The sequence below is a fragment of the Acomys minous genome (genome assembly GCF_964271855.1).
Source record: "Acomys minous genome assembly, chromosome: 13".
NCBI classification, from domain to species: Eukaryota; Metazoa; Chordata; class Mammalia; order Rodentia; family Muridae; genus Acomys; species Acomys minous.
In genome coordinates, this window is record NC_140495.1 from 30,999,581 (window position 1) to 31,017,171 (window position 17,591).

Below are 17,591 nucleotides of genomic sequence, written 5' to 3' on the forward strand. Positions count from 1 at the left end.
TGCCTGGAGGGGGCACCGGATCTCCTTGTAGATGGTTATGAGCCACAATGTGGTTGCTGGGAACTGAACTCAGAACCTTTGGAAGAGCAGCCAGTGCTCTTAACCTCCTAGCCATTTCTCCAGCTTCAGTACCATCTCTTTTAAGTCCCATGTCTCTTACCTTTTTATGTTCCATTTTTGCAGAGTGTTCCTATATTCTCCGTCTATGCTTGATGTTCTCCATCCCTGAGACTTTGTTTATAATCACTTTGTACTTGGGTCTTCTGCCCCATTATTTTTTTCCTACTGATTAATAAAGCTCATTACTAATTTTCAGATAAAAGTTTTCCTCTTCTAGGAAGCTTTCCTTTGTATTTTTATCACTGAACCTAATTTTTTTCTGGTTCATATTCAATGTTCAATAATAATTTTAGAAAAATACTTGGTTGAATGTCTTCAGCAATTTCTACATGTGCTCCTAGAAAGAATTAACTTGGAAAGAAAAGTATTGGCGGTACTGCTTTGTAACAGTTATGCACTATAATGAAAAGCCTTTGATTATTGGGTTAGGCAAAGCTATTCTAGAAAGACATTTTAGGAGCTGGAGAGATGGCTCAGTGGTTAAGAACATATCTTGCCCTCCCAGAGAACCTGCTTTGATTCCCAACATCTATATGGTGGTTTACAATTGTGTGGAATTCCAATTCTAGGGGGGATCCAGCACCCTCTTCTGGCCTCTGTGGACACCAGGAAAACACACACACACACACACACACACACACACACACACACACACACTCCATATGTATAACATAAAATGAAAAAATAAAAATCATGTTGTAAGTTAGTAGGAAATATTGAGGTTAGTATTCTAATGCAACAGCAACTAAAACTGGACTTACTACAATGAGACATTCAGAAATTGGAAATTTTATTTAATTTAATATGTTTTAAAGTAGAGCAGCTTCTGTCACTTTTTAAAAGTCATCCTTGTAATGATTTTTGAAGATTTACAGTAAAGTATGAGTAAAAAAAAAAAAAAAGAGTGATTGTAGCTCATATTTTGTCTTGAGGGATTACAGTCTGGTCCAAGGTAGATAATCTTAACGCATAAAGACAATCTTACAGGATGAAGACACTTGACTGAGTTGAATGTAACAGAATAAAAGCTGAAAAATATTCACCGCAAAAGTGATGTCGTAAGTCAAATCCACAGACTGAAATGGAGTGAGGTAGGCTGAGAAAGTGGCTAGGCAGAAGTTCTCAGGAGGCATCAAGCTAAGCAAGTCATTCATTTTCCTAGATCGAACATTCTTGGAGGGATGAGAAGAAAATGGCAAACTACCACTGACAGCGACTAATGTGCTGATAATGAAGTTATACCTCTATTTCTTATAACCTTAGGACACTAGCATGAACAGTCTTGGTTTCTGCATCCATAAGGTGAGAGTGGAGTAAGAGACCATAACATGTAAAGTCCTAATGCAGACAAAAAGGGAAGAGTGAGCAAGATACTATTATCTTTAAAATCATGACCATTTTTTTTAGGATGCTTTTGTGCAGTACCAATACTCTGAAATGATGAACACAGGGTTCAGCTTGAGGTGGGATGTCTCAGAGATTCTCTGGGGCACCCAATCCCAGCAAAGAAAGCTGAGGAAGATTGCACTGAGCTCTCTGTCTAACATTGCCTATCTTCTCTGCCTTCGTAGCTTGACGCTTTGCCCTTTTATCTTCATAATGATGGTTTTATGTTTAATTTAACTGTAAATCACATGAACCTCTGTTGTGACTGGCATGTCAGAAGGCTTAAAAACCATGCTAATGTCCAAGAGCAAAAGAGTTTATAATGTCGGATATATTTGTTAAGATGATGATCCAGTCAAGTATGGAGACATTGGAGAGATCGTATGGGATGTTAATTTAAATTTCTTCAGGATCTGAAGGGTGGAAACTGCTTTAGCAGAGAGCCTTTGCTTTGTATTAGTGATGATAAGGATTTATGGATGTTTAAAATAACGTTAGTCAAGCAATTAGTTAAATATTATGCTTACATTATTTTCAGGAACATGATTATACTAGAATATGTCATAATTTGGGACGCGTCAGTGAAATGATCTGTTTTCCCAACATTACACAAATGTGTAATGGAAATGTGTGGAGGAATATCTTGAGTGGATGTAACAACTGTCAATAAAGCACTGTTTAGCCAATCAGCTGAGCAGAAGGACAGGCAGTGGAAGGCGGAACTTCCTAGAGAGGGGGCAGAGGAAAGATTGACAGTTGAGAGGGGAAGACAGTTTACAGTTGAGGAGGAGGGAAGAGGGGAAGGGAGAAACAGCCCAAGGATCATAGTGGCAGGTGCTTGGGATATAAGTATATATGTAGGTTATGAGGTTTAGAGTAGTTCATGTTAGTTTATGAGTAGATTAGAATCAGTTTAGATTCTGCCCAGTGTAGTGTAGTGCTGGCAGCTTTACAGTACATTTCAGTCCCCCTGTGTCAGGTATTGGCTTGGTAGGCCTAAGAGATACAAATTACTGTAACAGCAATGACAGACAGGAATTAATTTCTCTGTACTGTAAATGATATCTATACCAGAGGGTGTGGTGTGTCACAAGGTAGAGTCATCAGACAGGAAAAGTCTACATGAGACCCAGGTGTAAGGCATTTTCTCAATTAGCAATCAGTGGGGGAAGGTCTAGCCAATTGTCCATGGTGCCATCCCTGGGGTGATGGCCCTAAGTTCTATAAAAAGGGAGGCTGAGCAAGCCATGGAAAGCAAGCAAATAGCACCCCTCCATGGCCTCTGCTTCAGTTCTTGCCTCCAGGTTCCTGTCCTGCTTGAGTTCTTGTCCTTACTCCCTTTGATGATGAGCAGTGAGGCAGAAGTGCAAGCTAAATAAATTCTTTCCTCCCCAATAGCTTTTTGCACATGGCATTTTGTTGCAGCAATGAAAATCCTAAGTAAGACAGTATCTTTTAAAGTCAATAAGATTTTCTTTTAAATTCTATCAAAGATTTTCTTTTCTTAAAATGTGGTCATTACAAAATTAACATGTACTTTATCAAGACAGATATAAAATTTAAAGCAGTTGCTACTACTGTTGATATTCTGATATGTGCATTTTTTTAATAATTTTCTAAACATAATATCTGTCATGGTATGATTACCATTGAAACAGACACCATCAAATATACTGGTTTTCTGCAGAAGTCTTGCTTATCTTTTCTCTGAGGGCCACCAGGCCTCCCTACCAAGGGGATGTGGTCAAATGTGGGGCACCAGAGTTCATGTCAGAGTCAGTCCCCTCTCTCCATACAGCTGTAGAGAATGTCTTGTCCATTGGCTAGATCTGAGTAGGGGTTCAATGTTTACTGCATGGATTGTCATTGGTTGGTGCAGTAGTTTAAGCAAACCACCCTGCATCCAGATCCACCAGTCTTGATGGTCTTCTTGTAGGTTTCTAGGACCCTCTGAATCCTTCTGTTTCCCCGTTCTCACATACTTCTCTCACCTACAGTCCCAATAGGAAGTTCCCGCATCTCTCCCAATCTCCTGGTGAGTGAAGACTTTCAAGGGCCATCACTTTTGGGTTAGTGCCCAATTATGAGTGAGTATATAGCATGAGAGTCTTTCTGGGTCCGGGTTAACTCACTCGGTATGATCCTTTGTAGTTCCATCCATTTGTCTGCAAATCTCTGGATTTCCTTGTTTTTAATAATAATAATAGCTGTTGCTCTGTAGTACAGCTAGAGATTAGGTATGGAGATTTGTGGGAACCCATGTCAAATTCTGCCATGTCAGAAATCCTGTGCTTAGGATGTACGCTGTGACCTTTGAGTTGCTGACCTTTACTTCACCGCGAGGTCTTGTGTTCTAGGCTATCCTTGGACTATTTACCTTTGAAAAAAGTAGAGAAGTCTCAACTTGGACCCACCCAGAGGATCTAGGAAGTTCTTACAAGGAACTACTCAGAGAACTAGGAAGTTCTACAGGAAGTGATTTAGGCTATTGGATTCTTGCCTGGGGGCTAGGATGAGTGAGATAAGAATAGATCCTATTGGCCTTGCCCTATATATATTCCTGCTAGTCGGCAATAAAGTGAACCTTGATCAAAAATTTCCTGACTTGATTAGTTATTTCTCACATCTCTGTATCCTACTTTCAATCTCCAATCCCTCTTTCAGGTGAACCCTGATTCAATTTTTCCCGTGGGCTGGGACCCAACAGAGATTCGTCCAGAGGATCTTTCACTGTACTGGATTGTTTCAGCTATTCTGGTTTTTTTCTTCTTCCATATGAAGTTGAGAATTGATCTTTCAATGTCTTTAAAAAATGTGTAGGTATTTTGATAGAGATTACATTGTATCTGTAAATTGCTTTTGGTAAGATGGCCATTTTTACTATGTTAATTCTCCTGATCCACGAACAAGGGAAATCTTTCCATCTTCTGATGTCATCTTCAATGTCCTTTTTCAGAGATTTGAAGTCTTTTCAAACAAGTCTTTCACTTTTTTGGTTAGAGTTACTCCTACATATTTTATGTTGCTTGTGGCTGTTGTCCCTCTAATTTCTTTCTCTGCACAATTGTCATTTGTATATAGGAAGGCTACTGACTTTTTAAAGTTAATTTTATATCCAGCCAATTTGCTGAAGGTGTTTATCAACTATAGTAGAAGTTCCCTGGTGGAATTTTGGGGGTCATTTATGTGTACTATCTTATCATCTGCAAATAGGGATAATGTGACTTCCTCCTTTCCCATTTGGATCTCCTTGATCTCCTTTTGTTGTCTTATTGCTCTAGCTAGAACTTCAAGAACAATATTGAAGAGATATGAAGAAAGTAGGTAGCCTTGCCTGGACCCCAATTTTAGAGGAATTTCCTTGAGTATCTCTCCATTTGATTTGACGTTGCTATTGGCTTGCTGTATATAGCCTTCATTATGTTTAGGTGTGTGCCTTGCATGCCTGATCTCTCAAAAACTTTAAACATGAATGGTGTTGGATTTTGTCAAATGCTCTTCCTGCATCTAAGGAGATGGTCATGTTGTGTTTTCCTTTCAATTTGCTTATATAGTGGATTACATTGATGTATTTCTGTATATTAAACTATCCCTTCATGCCTGGAATGAAGCCTACCTCGTCATGATGTATGATATCGTTGATGTGTTCTTGTATTCAGTTTGTGAGTATTTTATTGAGCATTTTTACATCAATGTTCATAAGAGAAATTGGTCTGAAATTGTCTTTCTTTGTTTGGTCTTTGTGAGGTTTAGGTATCAAAGTGACTGTAGCTTCATAGAATGAGCTTGTACTGTTCTATCTATTTCTATCTTTTGGAGTAGTTTAAAGAGTATCGTTATTAGCTCTTTGAAGGTCTAAGTAGAATTCTGCACTGAAACCATTTGGCCTTGGGCTTTTTTTTTTTTTGGTTGGGAGATTTTTAATGACTGATTCTATTTCTGTAGGAGAAATAGGACTATTTAGTTTGTTTATCTGATCTTGACTCAATTTTTAGCAAGTGGATTCAATCAAGAAAATTGTCCATTTCCCTTAGATTTTCAATTTTTGTGGCATATATGCCTTTGAAGTAGGATCTTATGATTTTTTTGTGTTTCTTCAGTGTCTGTGGTTATGTCTCCCCTTTCATTTCTGATTTTGTTAGTTTGGATAATGTCTCTCTGCCTTTTATTTAGTTTGGCTACTGGTTTGTCTATCTTGCTGATTTTCCCAAAGAACCAGATCCTTGTTTTGTTGAGTCTTTGAATTGTTCGCTTTGTTTCTAGTTTATTGATTTCAGCCCTGAGTTTTATTATTTCCAGATGTCTACTCCTCTTAGGTGTTTCTGCTTCTTTGTTTTCTTAGAGCTTCCAGATGTGTCATTAAGTTGTCTATATGGGATGTTTTCAATTTCTTTATAAAGCCACTTAGTGCTATGAATTTTCCTCAGCATCGCTTTCAATGTGTCCCACAAATTTGGATATGTTGTTCCATAATTTGTTTTAAAATCTGATTATTTCCCATAATCTCACTGATATGCATGTTTGTAGAAAAATTATTTTTACATAATGGAAATACATTCAGTCTGTTTTTACAATTGTAAGTTATAGGTATACACATGGAGACATCGACACATGTTACATGGAGATCTGAATGATTTCATATAGTACTGAAATTTCTAAATCTTAATAGTGAAGGTTGAATTTGGAAATCAAAAAACTGAAGGAGAAGGTTAGAGGTCAAGTGACTTCCATCTATATCAATTTTATTTTGAAGAACTCGATAATTCGTTAGCGTTGGAAGTTACACAGTGAGTTATCACCATTAATAAAGTCTCTTTTGACCATTCAAAGGGTGACATTCAGGCAGTTGTTTAAATAGCTACATAAGTATTACAAGGGGTTGGAGAGATGTCTCAGGGGTTAAGAGCACTGCCTGCTCTTTCAAAGGTCCTGAGTTCAATTCCCAGCAACCACGTGGTGGCTCACAACCATCTATAATGAAATCTGGTGCCCTATTGGTGGCAAAATAATCACTGGACAAAATGTCCTCATTGCTGCCACTAACAGAATCTGCCTAAAAATGGGCAACTTAGATGCAGGCAGAATCGATGGCTGCACTCTGCCAAGTCAGGGTAAGCAAGTCCTCAATAGCTCCTGCCCTGCAAACAAGCCTGGCAGAAATATTAGGACAGAAAGCCGAAGATGAGGCTCCAATGTTATAAAGTGTATTGGGTGACTACTGGTCAGGCAGTAAACTGTCTTAAGTCAATTTGTACATTTTGGAAACTGTTAACCCACACTGATGATTCACTCAGGAATTTAAGTTTTATTCCTTCTCAAGTCTCTGAGGGGCATTGAAGACAAGATAGTATAGTTCTATAACCAAGTTTAGCTGGTTAGGGGACAAGATCGTTTTAGATCAAGATAAAGAAGTTAAGCTATTAGAGTTGACATAAGATAGATACTGAATCTCATTTGGAAATCTAGACCCAACAAGACAGGAAAAAAACTTATTTCAAATGAGACAAATGCGGATGGCCAAGTCACTATGAATGTAACATATATAGAACTCATTATTCTCATGATTGTCCCATGGTTCTCCCTGCTGTATGTAGTTTGTTTTATACATGTGTAATAAAATAAAAGTATTTTAAAAAGTATTACACAACCAATGGAATGAAATCTACATGGAACTTTCAGAATGCCACTTTTGACAATGTTTCTGATAGTACCATTTTAGACAATGCTATTTGCAAATATCCGTAAGTTGCACGCATCCCAGAATCTAAGAAGGGTTGTGTGAGAAGTGCTTATTGTTTACATCCAATCTTATGATGCTATAAGTGACGACACCAGATTCAAATACAGTTGTGTTCGGGTGGCTTAGTTCCAGAGAGGTCTGAAGGTTCTGAGGGAGCAGATGGTTGAAGAGTGAGGAAGCAGCTTGCCGTCAGAGATACCTAAGTCAGAAAACCTCCCGGAAGGGGACTCTCCAAAGGAGACTCCCAGCAGCTGGGTTGTGAAGGGCTAGAGCAGGAGAAGGGGAAACTGGAAGGGCCCGACTTCATAAGAATGATGACAAAATGAGGTGTGCCTTACTCAAATCAATAACAGAGAAGCAGGAACAGCTGCAGGCTTTGGATCTGATGGGCACATCAGACCCGGTTGCCAAAGAGGCCTGAACCAAAGATCTACAGGAGACGTATATATATGCATGTCTGGGGATAAGAAACAAATGTTTATGAAGGATGAATGTGTCTTCAATGTTATCAGTGATCATTTGGAGCAATGAAGATTAAAAGCTAGAAAGAATTGTTTTGGTAGTCATTTGTCATTATAGAAATGTACTGTGTAAATCTACAGGAAGATATGCTCCGGTCTCTGAACTTGCTCCAGTTAGATGTGTTCTGAGCTTGGTGTATTTAAAACACTCCTTAGTCTATTTATATGCAGGCCAGAGGAAACCAATTTATTTGCCTTACAAATAGCTCTAAACTATGAAAATATTGCCACAATTTAAAGATATTTCTTGTAATTATAATGTACAGTGTTCAGTTAAGTTTCCCTTCATTGTGAACAATAGCTTTCAGGACATTACTGCTCTGTATAAGAATGCCTTTCTACCTTATGACCATTAGAGATGCTGATATGGATTTAAGGCAAAGTAATATTAATCCCTCAACTGCCTTTAAATTATGTAGCATTTTCTCTCTTTCTTTTCCCTTTTTGCACAGCATAATGTGATCTGACAAAAAGTAAGTGTGAATTTAATTGTTAGACTGTTTATTCCAGAGAGCACTTATGGTAATTAACATATTTTCTCTAGTCTTCTCATTTTGTTAATGATATCTTATTGAAGGCTGTGCAGTAATTACTGCCCACTGAGGTACATACACTGAAACAAATTAATGGCCAATGACCAATAATGATTACACTTGTAATTATCTATTGTGAAGTATAAGCAGAAAAAAAATGAAATTACAAACAATGCTCTTTGAAACTAAAATTAAACTGTTTTGTTAAATTGATAACAATTGTATTAATGATCCAATGGAGAAATGATATTCTATGACTTTATCATTTCTGTCAGTTTCATATACATTTTCAAAGACTTCGCCTTTTCTAGTGTTTTCCAGTTTCACCATGGGGAACAAAAGTAAATGTGTTAAGAGTAAAATACATTCCATATTTATATTTACGTATTGATGTACTTATGATAATTTTACCTCAATATTAACAACCTAATTTTTATTAAACTATGTGAGCTTAATTTCTCTTTTTATTTTTTTTTAGGAGGAATATTTTTCCCTTCACCTATCTACCCTGGAGAAGTCCAATGAAACCTTATGCAATTACAATGATCTTTAAGTCTCTACTTCATCTTATAGTCATAAGGTGTATCAGGATAGTGAGTGAATAGTGTACCCTCTCTCATACAACAGGCAAGAGAGGGTGGTGGTTAGATGGATACTCAGACAGTCTAATGTACATGATGCAGTTTGAGTGTATTGCCAAGTGGCTTGAAGCTCCTCTCCCTTCACACTAGTTAAGTGTACATATTCCACTTGTGGAAAATAATTATTATAAACTTTATCTGGGAACTAGTGTCATGGGTTATCGGCATTTACTGGACTGTAATGCAGAAGACCTGGAGCATAAATCTGTGTGGGTCCCTCACTGGATTCATTCCCTTTGGACCTTGGTTTTCTGACTGGAAGATCTGCAGCCTGTGCATGCTGCTACAGGTTACCCGCAGGCTTTGAGCTGTAATCGTATTCGAACAAGGCGCACAGAAGAGCTTATTGGTAACTAAACTGGGGTGAACAGGTGTCCTACTGAGATTTTCACTATTTGGAGTACGATTCATAGCCAAGATTTCTTATATGTAATCATCAGATCTTATTAAATACCTAGAATATGGGATAGAAAGATTTATTTTCCTGTACATGTAAAAGGTGATGATAGCACTTAAATCTGGATAAGTAGCTGTAATATACATATTTAAGACATTTCAAAATGTTTTAGTAACAATTTACTTCATGCTAGCATTTTATTTCTTTTTAAAGATTTTTATTATATTTCTTTTTTTTTTTACATACATACACACTTGTATTATTATACATGAATAAAATAAACTACATACAGTAGGAGGAACCACAAAACAATCAGGAATATATGAATGTTGCATTCATAGTAATTTGGCTATTTGTATTTGGTGATCTTGAAGAAAACATCTTTCCTATCTTGGTAAGTCTAAAATTCTGAACGGAAACCAATATCAATCAAATCTCATCTCTATCAACTTAAAAGGTCTATCTAGACCTAAAAACATGTTAACCCCTAAACAGCTGAGCTTAATTTTAAGACTAAACTCTCTGGTCTTCAATCCCATCAGAGACTTAGGAAGGAATAAAACTTGTTCCAGCATTTCAGACTGTCCCACACAGGACTTCTACTAAGCCTGGAATTTCTCACCATTTAGAAACTGGACCACAAATGTTATTCCTGGCTTGTTTAACCATCTTCCACAATTTTATTTGGGCAACTACATAGTTATTATTCACCCCAAATCATCCAGAAGGAACCTTAAAAGAATGATGCTCCATTTCCCCTAAGGGGGCATGGGTGGGTTTTTGTTTCCTCTCTTGGGCTACAGATGCTTATTTTCATTGGGAATTGTTTATAAGTTATTATTGGCCTTATACAGAGGGAAAATGAGGTTGACCTCAGGGATCTCTCTCTTTTCCTTTATCTTTCTTTTGTAAGTAGGGAGATAGGGGTTGAAAAGAAAGGAGGGGGTTATAAAAATATATAGGGAAGACAGGACAAAAGGTAGATTAGTGAATCTACTCCTCAACTTAAGACCTTAATTGTTACTCACAAATAAGGTTATTTTTAATACATTGGTATAGAACTTTTTATATTGATGCAAAATAAGTTTAACCTTGATACATTGGTATAGAATTCACATTTAAGATTATTCTTCACACACATTATACATATTTCCACTCTAAGGTATTGTACCCATATAACTTAATTATAATATTTAATTATAATACAAGGTTTACTTCCAATACCTTGAAAGTGGCATTTCATTTCTTACAAGAAATTGAGGCTCTATAAATCAGAATTAGTCTTTATGTATTTTTGTAAATTTGTTCATGAGTTTTCAGTATAAACTCTTTTAAAGGAAGATAAATGAATGTTAAAATATGTTTTTTGGTCATTTCACGCATTGTTGTGTTATTTTAAAATGTTTTGAGTGTAAAATATCTTGTTTTCAACAAATTTTATTGTACAATGAAGCAATTAAAGTTTGGCTCACTGTTATGAATTGAGTAACATATCCAAAGTATTCTCTTCACATGTAAGAAAGTTGAATGTAATAATAATGACATTTCTAGATTATTAATATCTAGAATCTCTTCCCTAGAGATTTTATTTTAGTAATTGAAGCTTAATTATGGCTAAGTAATACAAGATGAGAAAAGTTGCTCTTGAAATTGTTTAGGATTTCTGACTGATTTTGTTTTAATTTGTGTTTATAAGAACTTGTCTCAGAGGCCCAGGAATTTGGATCAGATATTTGACAGTTTATAAAAATTTGTTTTTCAATTCACAGCTGGGAGATAAATGAGGAGTATGAAATGGCCTAAGACAATGTAAAAAACAATATACTATTTTGATGTTGAGATAAGGAATTCAGTCTTTTGTGGATTTGACAATTTTTGTAATTATTTCATATTAATACATTTATGTACAAAACCCATATGTTAGAGGAAAGTATTATAATTAACTAAACCCTGCTTTGTTAGTTTAAAAAATTTTTGTTTTTGATTTGGATGCTTTTCAAAGTGTCCAAACCACTCATTATGTCTGAGTAAGAACTGTCCAGTTATTTATTCCAAATTTTCATGGTACCTCTAGTAAACAGTCTCAGTTTCTACAGGCTGTCTTGATAAAGCAGGGCTTTTCACATTGAGTTTATTAGGTAAGTTACAATATATTTCAAAAAGAAATGTTTTACAATAGATTTTGATGGCAAATTTGTTGTTTGTGTAAAACGAGGAATGGCAGAACAGAGGAGTTCTCTCCTGTAAGATATGAATCTCTTGTGATATAAACCTCAGTTGGAATGGCCTTCTGGTCCTGTCACTCTAGTTTCACCCAGGAGGCTGGCAAACTAAAGCTGATGCGGCATACATGTCACAGCTAAGTTAGCCTCACTAATTGTTATCAGTAGATTTTAATCATTTCCAACTTTAGTATACTGTCACCCAGTTCTAATTTTAAAAAGCCCAAGCAAATCTAAGAAAAGTATTATCTAGAATTATGATGAAAAAATACATTACATCTAGCACTGAAATAATAAAAAATGTTGATTTTTATTGTTCTGTTTATTTAAAAAAAAACCACTTAAAGAAAGTTATTTGGGAGGCAAATAAGAAAATATACTTAAGTTTTAAGATCAAGTTTGATAGAGATGAGATATGATAGATACTGATTTACATTCATAATTTTAGAATCGCCAAGGTAGTAATGATGTTTTCTTCAAGGTAGCCAAATACAAATAGCCAAAATGCTATGACTGTAACATTTATATAATTCCTGATTGTTTCATGGTTCTTCTTGCTGTATGTTGGTTATTATATATATGTATGTATAATAATATAAATATATATTTAAAAATAATTAATTTTTAAAAGTCAAGGACAACTGGGGCTACAAGGAAAAAAAGGTGGAGCTTGTGGAGAGGTCTGTAAGAGCTGCATCTGCCTTCCTTGGGAAGTCCTGAAAAGCAGATACTTTCATTCAAAAGTTTCCCATCTTCCACTGATGTGCTGTATTTTCCCATGTGGAACATCACTAAAGCCCTTTCAGAAACCATTTGCTGTCTTTAGATGTCATTATAAATGCCTCAGTTTATGTCTATTTAATTCCAAATAATCAGAATTATAGACATAGCCTTAATTTAAAAGTGTTATATGTGTATATCCTTTCCTTACTTTCTTCACATAGTCTTAAACATCTGATCCAGTTATTTCTCTCAGAGAATGGGATTGTGTCCACAGTAACACCACTTTTATTATTGATAGTTTTGGAAACATTTCAACGTCTCTGTTCGAAGACTAGCCGGATCATGTTTACACAGGGTTTTTAAGGCATCTGTACTTAGCTACAGCTGGAAATGAGGCCTATGGTGCAGACGGGAGAATCCACCAAGAATTTGTTGAATTAAGTTCTTGCACCTGGACGTAATTGTTGGGCCGCTGTGCTGGGGTTTTCTTAAGCTACTGGTAAAACAAATTAGCTCAATTTAAACTGGCATCCAGTAGAGCAGCAATACCTCACTTCGTATAATGTTTTTCAAATAATTATTTTTATATTACCAGTTTTACCTCATGGATATTTTCCTGGAGGCCAGGCAAGAAGAAAAAAAGTGGCTAAACAAGAGATGTGATAAAATTCTGCTGAAGTTGTGGACTGTGATGTTATTGCAGGGTAATTATGATATGGGTAAGTATATGGGTCTCGCTCCAATCAAGCTGGATTTTTCCTGTACTAAACATGGCATGAGTCATGTGTTTAGTTGTGAAGTGCATTTTAAGAAATAATCTCATATCTTTATGCAGATTTTATAACTGCTGCTACATTTTCTGCATATGCAATGCCGTGACTATTTTTGCAGGTAGATAAAAAGCACACAGGAAGCACGGTACACAGGATCCATGATTTACTTGTGTTTGACACTAGATTTTGTGCTCATTTGTTATGCATTTTTAAAAAGTTATTTATACTAGGCAATAACATTCACAAGCTTTCTGGAAATCCAACAGATTCAAAAATGTTAGTGATTGAGAAGAGTGGGACCAAGGTTTATAGGGTTAGGGGACCCATACACTTTTTTTTTTCTGTGCATTCATGCTTAGCCACCTAATGCAGATTTCACGGATACCAGATAGGTGCCCGGAAGGATTCTTAGCCTGGGGAACACAGCAGGGAAGCATGGGAAGTTTTTGGTTCCTTAAAGTTTTCGTTTTAACTAGGGAAGAAAAAACTACACCCCCAGAAAAGAAAATGAAGAAAGAATTATGTCATGCTAAGGAGTATGAGGAACATAGGGACACAAGAGGCTAGTTTAGAAGCATTTAGGTTTATTGGGAAGGTTTCATGTGATGCACGTGCTTATGACCATCTAGGCATCAATATGTATTTATGTTACCAGTGTTCACGGTGCTTTCCTCTTGTTCTTTTGTACGCTGAGTGCTTTGCGACTGCCTAACATAAAACAAAAAGAAAACGCTACACTTGGTTAAGGACGGCAGGTACCAGAGTTTACAAGTTAACACACGAGTGGGTGCTAATCACTAACCAAATACACAGAATGTAAAATACCAACTTTGTAAAATAATTAATTATGAATTATTTGGACTCAAATTCTTATTAAGCCTTTGATATTTATTTTTCTCCAAAAGTTGATCACTCATAAATCACAGTAATTTGTACATGCTTATTTTTACCATGTATTTCATATCACATTGCTTTTAGTAGCACACAGATGTGTTTCCCTTTTGGATTTTGCTCTCTGACAAATGCTTTCCTTTACAGCGTGTCTCGAAGTGAGTCTGTCTTCTTCCTGGTATGCAATGGAAGAGCTTGGTAATGCTCAGAACCAATAACACGGGAAAATTTCACTTGTACGCTGGTGTTTTGAGAGTAACAATGTATTTAAAGTCTTAGAACTCATTCTGAATTCCAAGACTAGAGATAGCTGTCTCGTGCTTACTGCTGGCAGCAAGCTTTACAGCTGGGTGTGGTTAGCAATGTTGCAGTTGCTGGAAATTGCTATTATTTAACAGCCCTTCCTGATGTTGGCAATTAGTCCACACGTGTATTGTTTTTTATCAAATACTGACAATTAGTGCATGAGCTTAGAATGAGTACTTGGCACTCAGAGAAGGTATCAATACGTGCTTTAGATTGAAATATACTGTAATGGTGTACTACCTTTTATTTTTGAAGTGTATGGCATTTAATAAGAAAACCTAAACTTCCAAACTAAACGTGTACTCCAAAGATGACAAAAATGATCAATATGAAAATGTGTTCAAGAACACTGATGGGCAGGGAAATGGAAACCTAAATCATTATGAGTTAGTCCCTCACATCTGTTAGGATAACTATCAACAGCAAAAGAAAAAGAAGGAAATAATCAGTGTGAGTTGGGAAAAAAGAAGCCCTATTTACTATTGGTGGGAATGATGATTAATGGAATTATGAGAAATATATAGAACTTACCAAAAATTAAAAAAAATAGAAGTACCAAAAGTCAATAATCAATGTTCTGGGTATATATCAAAAGGAAGTGAAATGATCTCATACAGAAAGCTGTACACTATGCTCACTGGAACTCTGAAATACCGTGTGTAATAGCCAAAAAAAGTGCTAATCACCTGGGTGTTCATCCCTGAAGGGGCAAAGAAACTATGCACACATGATAGAGGAGGAGGAGGAGGAGGAGGAGGAGGAGGAGGAGAAGAGGAGGAGAAGGAAGAAGAAGAGAGGGAGACACAGGCATAGTGGGATGTTATTGAGCCTTAGAAGAGAGATCATCTTTCCAGTTTTCAATGAGAAACAAATCTTCTATTCTCTTTCTTATATGTAGAAACTAAAAAGCAATGACATATATAAATACAGACTAAAACAGCGATTACTAGGGCTTAGGAGGTAGATGTGTTTCAAATTATATAACATAAACAGTACACAAGTAGAAATATTACATGTGTACTGTTAGAAATATAACTAATAAGACTGCATTGCATCCAGGATATTTTTTAAATGAGCAGGCATGAAGGGTATATTCATTTACTCTACCACAATAATCATGTTATATTTGCATCTATAATATTGTCATACTTTAAATATATTTATTAAAACCTATTTGAATCATAACATGCCTGGGCATATATACTCTGCTGTCTTTGGGATGGGAGGTGTGTATGTGCACTCTTGTCACCTGGATATGTATTTGCCTAGTTATGCAACCCTGTTAGCTTTGAATTAGCATGTCCTCATGATCGATGCATGCCTTCCTCTCTAGGAATGTACTTCAGGGTTCCAGGTCCACAGAGTGTTGACCTCTGTTTCCTAGGCACAGCTCACTATGCAGTACAACCAAAGTATTTGCTAGATACTTTCCAGAGAAACTGAATGTTTAATTGTGCAGTTCTATAGGCAAGGTAACCTATAGCATGAAAGCCTCCAGTGTTTTTACTTCTGGCACTCATAAACATTGCAGACATAAAAAATGGAAAACAATAACGAAATGCCCATTATTGCTTTTCATTACAAGAGCTCAGTGGATTTTTAAAATCACTTATAAGAATTAATATGAGCTGGGAGTGGCGGTTTGTGTCTGTAATTCCAGCATCTGGGAAGCTGAATCTGGAGGATTGTAGCAAGTTCCTGTCCGTATAGTAAATTCTATATTTTACAGTGATACTGAGTGAGTCCTTATGTCGTAAGTCTCAAAGGAGACTGTGATGGTATTATAATATTTTTCCCTTTTGATAGTGGGTCTCATGTATCCCAGGCAAATCTTAAACTTGGCATGGTGTTGAGGTTGACCTTGAACTCCCAATTCTTCTCATTCCACCTGCTGAACGCTGGTATTGTTGTCATGCACCACCATGCCCAGTTTATGTGGTGGTGGGTATTAAACCCAGGGCTTCATGCATGCGAGGCAAGCAATCTACTAGCTGAGCCAAACTCACAAACAGTACTGTGGTTCCAAGTTAGACAATATGGTTTGGAATGTAAAACTTGAAAACACACACACACACACACACACACACACACACACACACACGTAAAATGTAGCAATAGTTTCCCTTTTTAAAGTCTAACATTAGCTTCTAAGTAACAAGATAAACAGCTACATCTATTGAGGCAAAGGAATATGTTTTGAATTTAATATAACAATATTTACTGATATTCACATATTTAAGTTTGCCTATATATGTTTAGTGTATTATATTAGCCAATATATGCCATACTCCACATGGCTCAGGTGTTGACCCGATTAGAGTGACAGGAAGAAACAACAGCCATACAGACATGTAGAGAAAAGTTGTGATTAAGTGGGTAATACACTCTCTGATATAGATACATCAACAGCTAGCCTCAGCACATTTGTTTTAAAGATCGCAATCTAGGAAGTCAGCTTATTGTAAGCAGCCGAGTGAGAAGACAGAGTTATTATATACAGCTAAACAAGGTCTCTGTAGGGGAGCAGCTCAGGCTACAAACATCCAAGAGGAGAAAACTGATGTCCACAGGTGACATTTCTCGTACACTCTCAAACACTGGCCAGGGGAGTGCTGGGCCAGGTCCATGAGTCTGATCACTGGAGTTCTTGACATAGATGTGTTCCTGTCAAGACACATATTCACTCAGGACTCCATCTGCTCCAAACAAACATTTATGTGTTATTCTAATACATCATTACACATGTGTGCTCATGTTAAGCCTCTTCACAGCTTAACAAGATGCTACCACAACTATAGTGCTACTTATGAAGGCTCTCCAAAAATTAGCCTGTGTTTTTCAAGTTGGACATTCTTTTGTTAATAGAGAAAAGAACAGAAAAACAGGAAAAGACAAAAGTTTGTAATAGCAAAGTCAGGAAAAATACATATTCTTAGAACTAAATCTTTTCACAAATACAAAACTGCTATATATTTAAAACTGATAAAAATTAAATGAATAACAATGGCCATATTTCTCACTCAGAAATCAGCATCACCCATTACTCTCCTCAAAAAGCAACTTACTAAATTCACAATGTTCTCCAAGTAGAAATTAGAAACGTGGTCAAGGAACTGAAAGAGGACATGAAAAAAAAAACTGCTTCAATGAGGACTTTGAAATCACACACACACACACACACACACACAGACAGACACACACACACACACACAGACACACACACACACGCACACAGACACACACACACACACACACACACACACACACATACACACTTTAACGAAAGCTATTCTATCAATGAAAAATGGAATTTAACAAAGAGACAGAATCTCTTAAGG